Source organism: Furipterus horrens, unplaced genomic scaffold (genome assembly GCF_987537825.1).
Source record: "Furipterus horrens unplaced genomic scaffold, mFurHor1.1.pri manual_scaffold_8, whole genome shotgun sequence".
NCBI lineage: Eukaryota > Metazoa > Chordata > Mammalia > Chiroptera > Furipteridae > Furipterus > Furipterus horrens.
In genome coordinates, this window is record NW_028327178.1 from 46,330,562 (window position 1) to 46,343,918 (window position 13,357).

The following is a 13,357-nucleotide window of genomic DNA, read 5'->3' on the forward strand; positions in this document are numbered from 1 at the left end:
ATGGTAAGATGCAAAAATAACCTCTCAATGAAGAGAAAAGAGGAATCCTCAGAAAGAGAGATAGATGAAATAGACATAGCCCAAATGTCAGACATGGAATTCAAAACAATGGTGGTAAAGAAGCTCAATATACTCGACATCCTTAAAATCAACTATGACAACCTCCAAGGAAGTTACCAGCAGCTCCAAGAAAATTACAGGGAAGTTGCAGAGAACTACACCAGCATAAAAAAAGACATAGAAACTGTTAACAAGAACCAGGAAGAACTTAAGAATGCAATCTCTGAACTGAAAAACACAGTAGAATCAGTCAAAAGCAGACTAAACGAAGCAGAGGATCGGATTAGTGAGTTAGAAGATAATGTAGAGGAAAAACTCCCAGACAATACAGCAAAATGAAAAACGATTGAAAAAATATGAAAAAGATGTAAGGGAATTACAGGATAGCATGATAAGAAATTGTCAGGATCATAGGAATTAGAGAGGGAGAAGAAAAGGACGATGGAATTGAAAAACTGATAGGAGAAATAGTGACAGAAAATTTTCCAAACCTGATGAGAGAAAAAGTTATACAAGTTCAGGAAGCACAGAGAGTTCCAATGAAGACGAACACCCAAAAACCCACTCCAAGGCACATCATAGTTAAAATGGCAACATTCCAAGACAAAGAGAGAATCCTAAAAGCAGCAAGAGAAAAACAACTAATAACATACAAGGGAGCTCCGATAAGGCTATCAACTGATTTCTCAACAGAAACATTACAAGCCAGAAGGGAATGGTCAAAAATATTTCAAGCAATGAAAAACAAAGGCCTACAACCAAGAATACTCTACCCAGCAAGGCTCTCATTCAAAATAGAAGGTGAAATAAGGAGTTTCTCAGACAAAGGAAGACTGAAAGAATACATCTCTACCAAACCAGCATTGCAAGAGATGCTAAAGGGAGTGTTCTAAGAAAAAAGAAGAAAAGAACAAGAGAGCAGAGGAACAGAGGTACAAAGGGCAATGAATAAATACACGTCAATAATAACCTTAAATGTAAATGGATTAAATGTTCCAATTAAAAGACATAGGATAACGGAATGGATAAGAAAACAGGACCCACATATTTGCTGTCTACAAGAAACACACCACAAGGGAGAGTTAGAAGATGGCCGCGCAGTAGGAGCAGCGTTCTCAGCTCGCTCCTGTTAAGGAGACAATCCAGGAGGAACAAACTCGGGGAGGAATGACTGACACCTTCACAAAAGAACTCAAGACAAGGTGGGCAGAGTGACTCTCAATCAACTAACCAGAGAAAAAGATCCACCAAAAAGTAGCTGAAATACGACCAGACAGATTAAAGAAATATCATCAAGGACAACACAGACGGAAATCCAGGAGGGCGGAGGAGTAAGTGGAAGCTACACTAACCCCCTCCCAGGACGAGCCAGTGCTGACTTAGCCCCAGTACAGCAGACAGACCATCCCCCTCCAAGTGGTGTCATACTAAGGGGAAATAAAAGCCCTGCCTACAGGAATTAAGTTGCCACACCCACGGTCATTAAGTCTGACGGCTGATCACAGATTGAGTATAGTAACAACTAAAGAAGAGAGACAAAGGCAGTAGATCCCTGGAAGTCTCCAACAGGCTGCCTAGGGCCAGTCTGGTACATGATCTGACGCTACCAGAGGCAGATCCAGGAAGAACTGATCATTCTAAGAAGCACCAACAAACAAAAGGAATCACAAAAATGGGGAGACAGAGAAACAACCCCCCATCAAAAGGAAAGGTAGAATCCCCAGAAAGAGTGCTAAATGAAATAGAGGGGAGCAACATATCAGATACAGAATTTAAAACATGGATTATGGAGAAGCTAAATGAGCTCAGCGGAAACTACAAAGAACTCCAGAAAAACTACAGTGAACTCCAGAAGAACTATAAGGAACTTACTGAGAATTATACCAGCATCAAAAAGGACATGGAAGCTATCAATAAGAGCCAGGAGGAAATGAAGAATACAATCTCTGAATTGAAGAACACAGTAGAAGGAATTAAAAGCAGGCTAGAGGAAGCAGAAGATCGGATCAGCGAGCTGGAGGACAACGTACACAAAAACTCCCAGACAATGCAACAAAATGAAAAAAGACTGAACAAGACTGAAGAGGTTCTAAGACAGCTGCAGGACAACATGAAACGTAACAATATCCGTATCATTGGAATTCCAGAAGGAGAAGAAGAAGAGCAAGGGATAGAAAACCTCTTTGAAAAACTAATGACAGAAAACTTCCCTCACATGAGGAGAGAAAGAGTCATGCAAATCCAGGAGGCACAGAGGGTCCCAATGAAGATGAACCCCAACAGGCCCACCTCAAGACACATCATAATTAAAATGGCAACATCCAAAGACAAAGAGAGAATCCTAAAAACAGCAAGAGGGAAACAACTAATAACATACAAGGGAGCTCCAATAAGGCTATCCTCAGATTTCTCAGCAGAAACACTACAAGCAAGAAGGGAATGGCAAAAAATATTCCAAGCAATGAAAAACAAAGGCCTACAACCAAGAATACTCTACCCAGCAAGGCTCTCATTCAAAATGGAAGGCGAAATAAGGAGTTTCTCAGACAAAGGAAGACTAAAAGAATACATCTCCACCAAACCAGCAATGCAAGAGATGCTAAAGGGTCTGCTCTAAAAAGATAAAGAAACAGAGAGAAACAGAGAAGAACACGAGTACAAAGGGGGAAAATGACAATGAATAAGTACTTATCAGTAATAACCTTAAACGTAAATGGATTAAATGCTCCAATTAAAAGACATAGGATAGCTGAATGGATTAGAAAGAATGACCCACATATATGCTGTCTACAAGAGACCCACCTTAGAACAAAAGATCTACACAGACTGAAAGTAAAGGGATGGAAAAATGTATTCCAAGCAAATGGACATGAAAAAAAAGCCGGGGTAGCAATACTTATATCAGACAAAACAGATTTCACAGCAAAGTCCATAAAAAGAGACAAAGAAGGGCATTTCATAATACTTAAGGGAAAAATCCATCAAGAAGATATAACCCTTATAAATATATATGCACCCAACTTAGGAGCACCCAAATATGTAAGGAAAATTTTGAAAGACTCCAAGAAAGATATAGGCAGCAACACACTCATAGTAGGGGACTTTAACACCCCATTGTCAACAATGGACAGATCTTCAAAGCAAAGAAACACCAAAGATATTGAGGCACTGAACAACACTTTAGATCAAATGGACTTAGTCAATATATATAGAAGTTTACACCCCAAAGAAGCAAAATATACATATTTCTCAAGTGCACATGGAACATTTTCAAAGATAGACCACATGATAGGTCACAAAACAAGCCTCAATAAATTCAAGAAAATTGAAATTATATCAAGCATCTTCTCAGATCACAATGCCTTAAAATTGGAAATCAACCTCAAGGAAAAAACTCAAAAACATTCAAACTCATGGAGAATGAATAACATGCTATTAAATAATGAATGGGTTAACAATGACATCAAGGAAGAAATCAAAAAGTTCCTGGAAACCAATGATAATGAACACACAACAACCCAAAACCTATGGGATACAGCGAAAGCAGTCTTAAGAGGAAAGTTCATAGCAATACAAGCCTACCTAAAAAAGCAAGAAGAATCTCTAGTAAAAAATTTAACCCTACAGCTACAAGAACTAGAGGAAGAACAACAAGCAAAACCCAGATCAAGTAGAAGGAAGGAAATCATCAAGATCAGAGCAGAATTAAATGACATAGAGTCTAAAGAAACAATTCAAAAGATCAACAAGAGTAGGAGCTGGTTCTTTGAAAAGATAAACAAAATTGACAAGCCTTTAGCCAGGCTCATCAAGAAAAAAAGAGAGAGAACCCAAATAAATAAAATCAGAAATGAAAGAGGAGAAATCACAACTGATACCACAGAAATACAAAGAATTATAAGAAATTATTACGAACAACTGTATGGCAAGAAATTTGACAACCTAGAGGAAATGGACAGATTCCTGGAAAACTATAGTCTGCCCAAACTGAACCAAGAAGAAGCAGAAAGTCTGAATAGACCAATAACAGCTAGCGAAATTGAAGCAGTAATCAAAAAGCTCCCAGCACACAAAAGCCCAGGACAAGATGGCTTCACAAGTGAATTCTACAAAACATTTAGGAAAGAACTAACTCCTATCCTCCTCAGACTATTCCAAAAGATACAAGAAGAGGGAAGACTCCCAAACTCGTTCTATGAAGCCAGTATAACCCTAATTCCAAAACCAGGTCAAGACACAACAAAGAAAGAAAACTACAGACCAATATCGCTGATGAACATAGATGCTAAAATCCTCAACAAAATATTGGCAAACCGGATCCAGCAACACATTAGAAAGATCATACACCACGATCAAGTGGGATTCATCCCAGGGATGCAAGGATGGTTTAATATTCGCAAATCAATAAACGTGATACACCACATAAACAAAATGAAAGACAAAAACCACATGATCATATCAATAGATGCGGAAAAAGCATTTGATAAAGTACAACACCCATTTATGATAAAAACTCTCAGCAAAATGGGAATAGAGGGAGCATACCTCAACATAATAAAGGCCATATATGAGAAACCTGAAGCCAACATCATACTCAATGGGCAAAAACTGAGAGCATTCCCCCTGAGATCAGGAACAAGACAAGGATGTCCGCTCTCTCCACTCCTATTCAACATAGTCTTGGAAGTTCTAGCCACAGCAATCAGACAAGAAAGAGAAATAAAAGGCATCCAAATTGGAAAAGAGGAAGTAAAACTGTCATTATTTGCAGATGACATGATAGTGTACATAGAAAATCCATTAGACTCCACAAAAAAACTACTCAATCTAATAAGTGAATTCGGCAAAATAGCAGGATACAAAGTCAATATTAAGAAATCGAAGGCATTTTTATACACCAACAATAAAAACTCAGTGATAGAAACTGAAAGAAAAATCCCATTTACCATAGCAACAAGAAAAATAAAATACCTAGGAATAAACTTAACCAAAGAGGTAAAAGACCTGTACTCAGAAAACTACATAACACTGAAGAAAGAAATTAAAGAAGATACAAATAAATGGAAGCGTATACCATGCTCATGGATGGGAAGAATCAACATCATTAAAATGTCCATACTACCCAAAGCAATTTATAGATTCAATGCAATCCCTATTAAAATACCAGCAACATATCTCACAGACCTAGAACAAATACTTCAAAAATTTATATGGAACCAAAAAAGAGCCCGAATAGCCACAGCAATTTTGAGGCAGAACACAGTAGGAGGAATCACAATACCCGATATCAAACTATACTACAAGACCACGGTAATCAAAACAGTCTGGTACTGGCATAAAAACAGCCATATAGATCAATGGAACAGAATAGAGAGCCCAGAAATAAGCCCAGGTTCATATGGTCAACTAATATTTGACAAAGGGGGAAAGAACATCAAATGGAGTGAAAAGAGCCTCTTCAACAAATGGTGTTGGGAGAACTGGACAGGGACATGCAAAAAAATGAAACTAGACCACCAGCTCACACCATACACCAGAATAAACTCAAAATGGATCAAAGACTTAAATGTAAGCCGTGACACCATAAAAGTCCTAGAGGAAAAAATAGGCAGGAAAATTTCAGATATCCCACGTAGCAACATTTTCACTGATATAACTCCAAAGGCAAGGGAAATAAAGGAAAGAATAAACAAATGGGACTACATCAAACTAAAAAGTTTCTGCTCAGCTAAAGAAAACATCAGCAAGATGCAAAGGAAACCAACCATATGGGAAAATATATTCGCCAATGACATCTCAGACAAGGGATTGATCTCCAAAATATACAAAGAACTCATACGACTCAACACCAAGAAGACAGACAACCCAATTAAAAAATGGGCAAAGGACCTGAACAAACACTTCTCCAAAGAAGACATACAGAGGGCCCATAGACATATGAAAGTATGCTCGGGGAAACAAGATGGCGGAGGAGTAAGTGGAAGCTACACTAACTTCCTCCTAGAACTAGTCTGGATTTACAATGTAATTTTGGAGAAATCATCTGGAATAACGAACCGAACACCAGCTGGAGAGAAGTCTTATAACCACGGAGAGACAGAAAAGGCCGCTACATCACAACGTGACCGGTAGGGAGTGCGGAGACGTGGAAGGGCTGGCTGGGCTCCCACGGGTGGCAGCTGAAGGGGCTGAGAAACAGCTCAGCAGCCGGGGATTCCCCCTGAGAAGGGCAGGGTCTAAACCCCCAGCTGGGCTTCCCAGCCTACAGCGACAGAGTGGAAAGTAAAATAGTATCAGCTGTGAAAAGCGAAAAGCCACAGGCTTTCTTGCTAGCCGGAGAGAAACAGCAGGAGAAAAAGAGCTCTTAAGTGGATCACATACGAAAATATTTTGGCCACCACTTACCCTGGGCTCAAGCAGAGGGAAGGCAGAGAGGACTGGAGACACTTGGGGAGAATTTGGCACGGTGGCTTTGAGGGGAGAACTGGAGGAGCAGCTGACTGGGTCCCAGTGCTGACTCATCCCCAGTACTGCGGGTAGACCATTCCCCTCCAAGTGGCGTCAGCCTGAGGGGAAGCAAAAGCCCTGCCTACAGGAATTAAGCTGCCACACCCACAGTCCTTAAGCCTGACAGCTAATCACAGATTGAATAGATTAACAATCAAAGAAGACAGACAACAGCAGTAGATCCCTGGAAGTCTCCAACAGGCTGCCTAGGGCCAGACTGGTACATGATCTGACGCCACCAGAGGCAGATCCAGGAAGTGCAGATCATTCCAAGAAGCACCAACAAACAATAGGAGTCAAAAAAATGGGGAGACAGAGAAACAACCTCCCATCAAAAGGAAAGGTAGAATCCCCAGAAAGAGTGCTAAATGAAATAGAGGGGAGCGAACTATCAGATATGGAATTCAAAACATGGATTATGGAGAAGCTGAATGAGCTCAGCGGAAACTTCAAAGAACTCCAGAAAAACTACAAGGAACTCACAGAAAATTACGTGAGCATGAAAAAGGACATAGAAGCTATCAATAAGAGCCAGGAGGAAATGAAAAATACGATCTCTGAATTGAAGAACACAGTAGAAGGAATTAAAAGCAGGCTAGAGGAAGCAGAAGATCGGATCAGCGAGCTGGAGGACAACCTACACAAAAACTCCCAGACAATGCAACAAAATGAAAAAAGACTGAACAAGACTGAAGAGGTTCTAAGACAGCTGCAGGACAACATGAAACGTAATAATATCCGTATCATAGGAATTCCAGAAGGAGAAGAAGAAGAGCAAGGGATAGAAAACCTCTTTGAAAAACTAATGACAGAAAACTTTCCTAACATGACGAGAGAAAGAGTCACGCAAGTCCAGGAAGCACAGAGGGTCCCAATGAAGATGAACCCCAACAGGCCCACTTCAAGACACATCATAATTAAAATGCCAACATTCAAAGACAAAGAGAGAATCCTAAAAGCAGCAAGAGAGAAACAACTAATAACATACAAGGGAGCTCCAATAAGGCTATCATCAGATTTCTCAGCAGAAACACTACAAGCCAGAAGGGAATGGCAAAAAATATTCCAAGCAATGAAAAACAAAGGCCTACAACCAAGAATACTCTACCCAGCAAGGCTTTCATTCAAAATGGAAGGTGAAATAAGGAGTTTCCAAGACAAAAGAAGGCTAAAAGAATACATCTCCACCAAACCAGCATTGCAAGAGATGCTAAAGGGTCTGCTTTAAGAAGATGAAGAAACAGAGAGACAGAGAGGAACACGAGTACAAAGGGGGAAAATGACAATGAATAAGTACTGAAAGAAAGAAGGAACTTCTACCATTTGCAACAACATGATTGGAACTAGAGAGAATTATGCTTAGCGAAATAAGCCAGGCAACAAAAGAAAATTACCTTATGCTGTCACCTGTTACAGGAAACTAATGAACAACACAAACAAATGAGCAAAATTGAACCAGAGGTATGTAAACAAGGAATAAACTAACAGTAACAAAGGGGGAGATGGGAGGGAGAGAAGGGGTAAGAAGGGGAAGGGTCTAGTCAAAGAACATGTATGAATGACCCATGGACATGGACAACTGGGTGGGGACTGACTGTGGGGGGGACAGGGTGCAGGGAAGCAAGAGGGGGAAAAAAAGTGAGACAACTGTAGTGGAAAAACAAACAAACAGAAAATTTTTTAGTGGGGGGGAAATAAAAATATAAAGAATAGAAATGCAAGTTCAGTGAATATTAGAAGGACAAGGATTTTCCTTCCGATAAGACAGTCCTACAGATTTAGAGACTTGTATGTGGGTTATGTTACATAAATTAACATGTGTTTTCTGTTTTCAAAGGGCATAAGCCTACAATCTCATTACCTGAGTGATTATCTGTATGCATAGGCCTCACTTAATCCTGTCTGCACTGCTGCCTCCTGAGACTCAATGGTTTGGCTGAACTAAGTGGCTGGGTTGGTGAAGAACGGGGTGGTCTGTGGGCTTCACTTTAAAACTGGTTTCTCTTTTCTATCCTAATGGCTTGGACAGAAAAAGCCCAGAGGCCTGAGATGGGGGAAACCTAAAATATTTCCCTCAGTCCAAAATAAGTATAATGGGCAAAAGGGTTTTGGACAGGTGAGATGTACCTGGCACACCTTCCTCCAAAGAAGCCCTTCTTTTCCCTAATGTGGGACATTGAAAAATTAATACCTGTCTTTTGTCATCTAATGGTTACGGATTAAATGATGTCCTTTAACCCTGTTGCCCCCAGAATACAACAAGGATGCCAGCCTGTCAAACCAAGCATGCCGTTGTCCAGAGACAGCCAACCAACCTGGAGTCTGCACGATCCTTCCCCTTGTGGGAAGGCCACCCTCCCCTCCACATCCCCACTCTTATTAGGGATTTCTTGACCCACGGGTAGGTAGGACGACGACCATGTCCAGCTTGAAGCAGCTAGAGGAGCTCGAGACCTTCATCCATTGTCCTTTATAAGATTGTAAAGGGTCTTAAGTCTGAGAGGGAGGAATTGTTATTTTTTATTGTTAAAATATTTAACTAATTAATTAATTAATTTTTAAAAAAAGAAGAAGAATATATGAAAGGGTGAGGCGGGAGAGCTTGTATGTACGACCCATGGGCATGGACTTGGAGAGGGGATTGTTGGGGAAGGGGGGTGCTGGGCGGAGGGGAGCAAAGGGAAAAAAAAATTGGAACTATTGTAACAATATAATCAATAAAATATACTTAAAAAAAAAAAAAAACCCACTCTGCGTCATAAAAAAAAAAAAAAAAAAAAAAAAAGAAAGTATGCTCAACATCACTAGCCATCAGAGAGATGCAAATTAAAACCACAATGAGATACCACCTCACACCAGTCAAAATGGCAATCATCAACAAATCAACAAACAACTTGTGCTGGAGAGGATGCGGAGAAACGGGAACCCTGGTGCATTGCTGGTGGGAATGCAGATTGGTGCAGCCACTGTGGAAAACAGTTTGGAATTTCCTTAAAAAACTAAAAATGGAACTGCCTTTTGAACCAGCAGTTCCATTGCTAGGATTATATCCAAAAAATCCCGAAACACCAATTCAAAAGAACCTATGCACTCCAATGTTCATAGCAGCACTATTTACAATAGCCAAGTGCTGGAAACAACCTAAGTGCCCATCTGTAGATGAGTGGATCAAAAAACTGTGGTACATCTACACAATGGAATTCTATGTAGCAGAAAGAAAGAAGGAACTTCTACCATTTGCAACAACATGGATGGAACTAGAGAAAATTATGCTTAGTGAAATAAGCCAGGCAACAAAAGAAAAATACCTTATGCTGTCACCTATTACAGGAAACTAATGAACAACACAAACAAATGAGCAAAATTGAACCAGAGGTATGTAAACAAGAAGTAGACTAACAGTAAAAAGGGGGGCGGGGGGGAGGAAAAGAAAGGTGTAAGGGGATGGGTCAAGTTAAAAAATATATATATATATGAATGACCCACAGACAGGTGCAACTGAGTGGGGACTAAATGTGGGGGAGGGGAGGGACAGGGTGCAGGGAAACAAGAGGGCTAAAAAAGTGAGACAACTGTAATGGAAAAACAAACAAAAATCTCTTAGTGGGGGAAAAATGAAAATATGAAGAATGGAAATGCCAGTTCAGTGAATATTAGGACAAAGATTTTCCTTCACGTTGTATATTTTTCTCCCTATTTGATCCCTCCAGAGTTTGGCATTCTATACAAGTAAGTAATGACATAAGTTCCTTTGCATAGAACTAATAAGACCAGTTGTCAACAGAGGTTTTTTTTTTGTTTGTTTGTTTTTTTTTTTTTTTTTGACCAAGTCTTTGACTGGAATGTCAAGCCCAAAGGAAACATACTTGGGCTCAGATTGTTGCCAGAAAGCCCTGAGGAACTGGGAATGACTTTCAAAGGTAATAAAAGCCCGTGAGATAAAAGGCCTGGTACCATGGTTGGTTGTGCGGTCCACAGCAATCTTTCCAGGGAAGGAACGAAGGTTGTTTTCCTGAAAGATGGCTAGAAGGGACCTTAAGGCACAAGGAAAGACCAGAAAGACTTGGAAAAAACAGGTGTGTACAGGCAAGGATGAATGCCAGATATGTGGCACAGCTTCTGTGCCCTGAAGAACAGACTGAAGGTCACCCCAAATATTCCTTGGGTAAGTTCCAGCAAAGCAGAACTAAAGATCATAAGTGATCATTTGCTGCTCTTGTTATGTCTATGCAAACGAACAGGATAAATTAAAAATGGACTTAATGTAGTCCCTTTAAAGACAAGGAGGGTAACCTTAGGGAGAAGAATTATTATTCAAGGAAAATCACAATGATCAGTAGTAGAGTATAAAACAGGGCAACTAACCGTCTTAAAAGTTTCTTCTCCAGATTTAGAGACTTGTTTGCGGGTTATGTTACATAAATTAACACGTGTTTTTTGTTTTCAAAGGACATAAGCCTATGATCGCATTACCTGAGTGATTATCTGTACGCATAAGCCTCACTTAATCCTCTCTGCAGCGATGCCTCCTGAGACTCAACGGTTTGGCTGAACTAAATGGCTGGGTTGGGGAAGAATGGGGTGGTCTGTGGACTTCACTTTAAAACGGGTTTCTCTTTTCTATCCTAATGGCTTGGACAGAAAAGGCCCAGAGGTCTGAGAGGGGGAAAAACCTAAACTATTTACCTCAGCCCAAACTGAGTATAATGGGCAAAAGGGTTTTGGACAGGCGAGTTGTGCCTAGCACACCTTCTTACAAAGAAGCCTTTTTTTTTTTTTTCTTTCCCTAATATGGAACATTGAAAAATTAATCCCTGCCTTCTATCATCTAGTAGTTATGGATTGAATGATGTCTTTTAACCTTTTCGCCAAATCTGTTGCCCCCAGAACACAACAAGGACACCAGCCTGTTAAACCAAGCACGCCGATGACCGGAGACAGCCAACTGACCTGGAGTCTGCACGATCCTTCCCCATGTGGGAAGGCCACCCTCCCCTCCACACCCCCACTCTTATTAGGGTTTTCTGGACCCAAGGGTAGGTAGGACGACGACCATGTCCAGCTTGAAGCAGCTAGAGGAGCTTGAGACCTTCGCCCATTGTCCTTTACAAGATTACAAAGGGTCCTAATATTTGAGAGGGGGGGGATAGTGAATTTCTATGAACCAGGGGTATGGACTTGGGGGGGATTGCTGGGGGAGGGGGGTGGTGGGTGGAGGGGAACAAGGGGGAGAAAATTGGAACTGTTGTAACAATATAATCAATAAAAAACATTATAAAAAAAAAAAAAAGAAACACAACACAAAACAAAAGATTTACACAGACTGAAAGTGAAGGGATATAAAAAAATATTCCGAGCAAACGGACCAGAAAAAAAAGCCGGAGTAGCAGTCCTCATATCAGACAAAACGGATTTCAAAGCAAGCGCAATAAAAAGAGACAAAGAAGGACATTTCATAATACTTAAAGGAACAATCCATCAAGAAGATATGACTTTGATAAACATATATGCACCCAACATAGGAGCACCCAAATACATAAAGAAAATACTAGAAGACCACAAAAAGGATATCAACAACAACACACTCATAGAAGGGGACTTCAACACTCCATTATCAACAATAGACAGATCATCAAAGCAAAGAAACACCAAGGATATACAGGCATTGAACAACACACTAAACGACATGGATCTAACTGATAAATATAGAACTTTTCACCCCAAAGAAGCAAAATATACATTCTTTTCAAGTGCACATGGGACATTTTCAAAGATAGACCACATGATAGGACACAAAACAAGCCTCTACAAATTCAAGAAAATTGAAATCATATCAAGCATCTTTTCAGATCACAATGCCTTGAAACTAGAAATCAACCTCAAGACACCCAAACTCATGGAGACTGAATAACATGCTATTAAATAATGGCTGGGTTAACAATGACATCAAAGAAGAAATCAAGAAATTTCTAGAAACTAATGATAATGAGCACACAACAGCCCAAAACCTGTGGGACACAGCAAAAGCAGTCCTGAGAGGGAAGTTATAGCAATACAGGCATATCTGAAAGGATAGAGAATCTCAAATAAAAAACCTAACCATAAAGCTACAAGAACTAGAACAACAACAACAAACAAAGCCTAGGGCAAGAAGAAGGAACGAAATCATCAAGATCAGAGCAGAACTAAATGACATAGAGACTAAACAAACAATCCAAAAGATCAACAAAACTAGGAGCTGGTTCTTTGAAAAAATAAACAAAATCGACAAGCCTCTATCCAGTCTAATCAAGAAAAAAAGAGAGAAGACGCAAATAAACAAAATCAGAAATGAAAGAGGAGAAATCATGACTGATACCTCAGAAATACAAATGATAGTTAGAAATTACTTCAGACAACTGTATGACAAGAAATTTGACAATCTAGAACAAATGGACAAATTTCTAGAAACATACAACCTTCCAAAACTGAATCAAGAAGAAGTGGAAAGTCTCAACAGACCAATAACAAAAAAGGAAATTGAAACAGTAATCCAAAATCTCCCGGCACACAAAAGCCCTGGACCGGATGGCTTCACAGGCGAATTCTACAGAACATTCAGGGAAGAACTAACTCCTATCCTCCTCAAACTGTTCCAAAAAATCCAAGAAGAGGGGAAAATCCCAAACTCTTTCTATGAAGCCAGTATTATCCTAATCCCCAAACCAGGTCAAGACACAACAAAGAAAGAAAACTACAGGCCAATATCACTGATGAACATCGATGCTAAAATCCTCAATAAAATATTGGC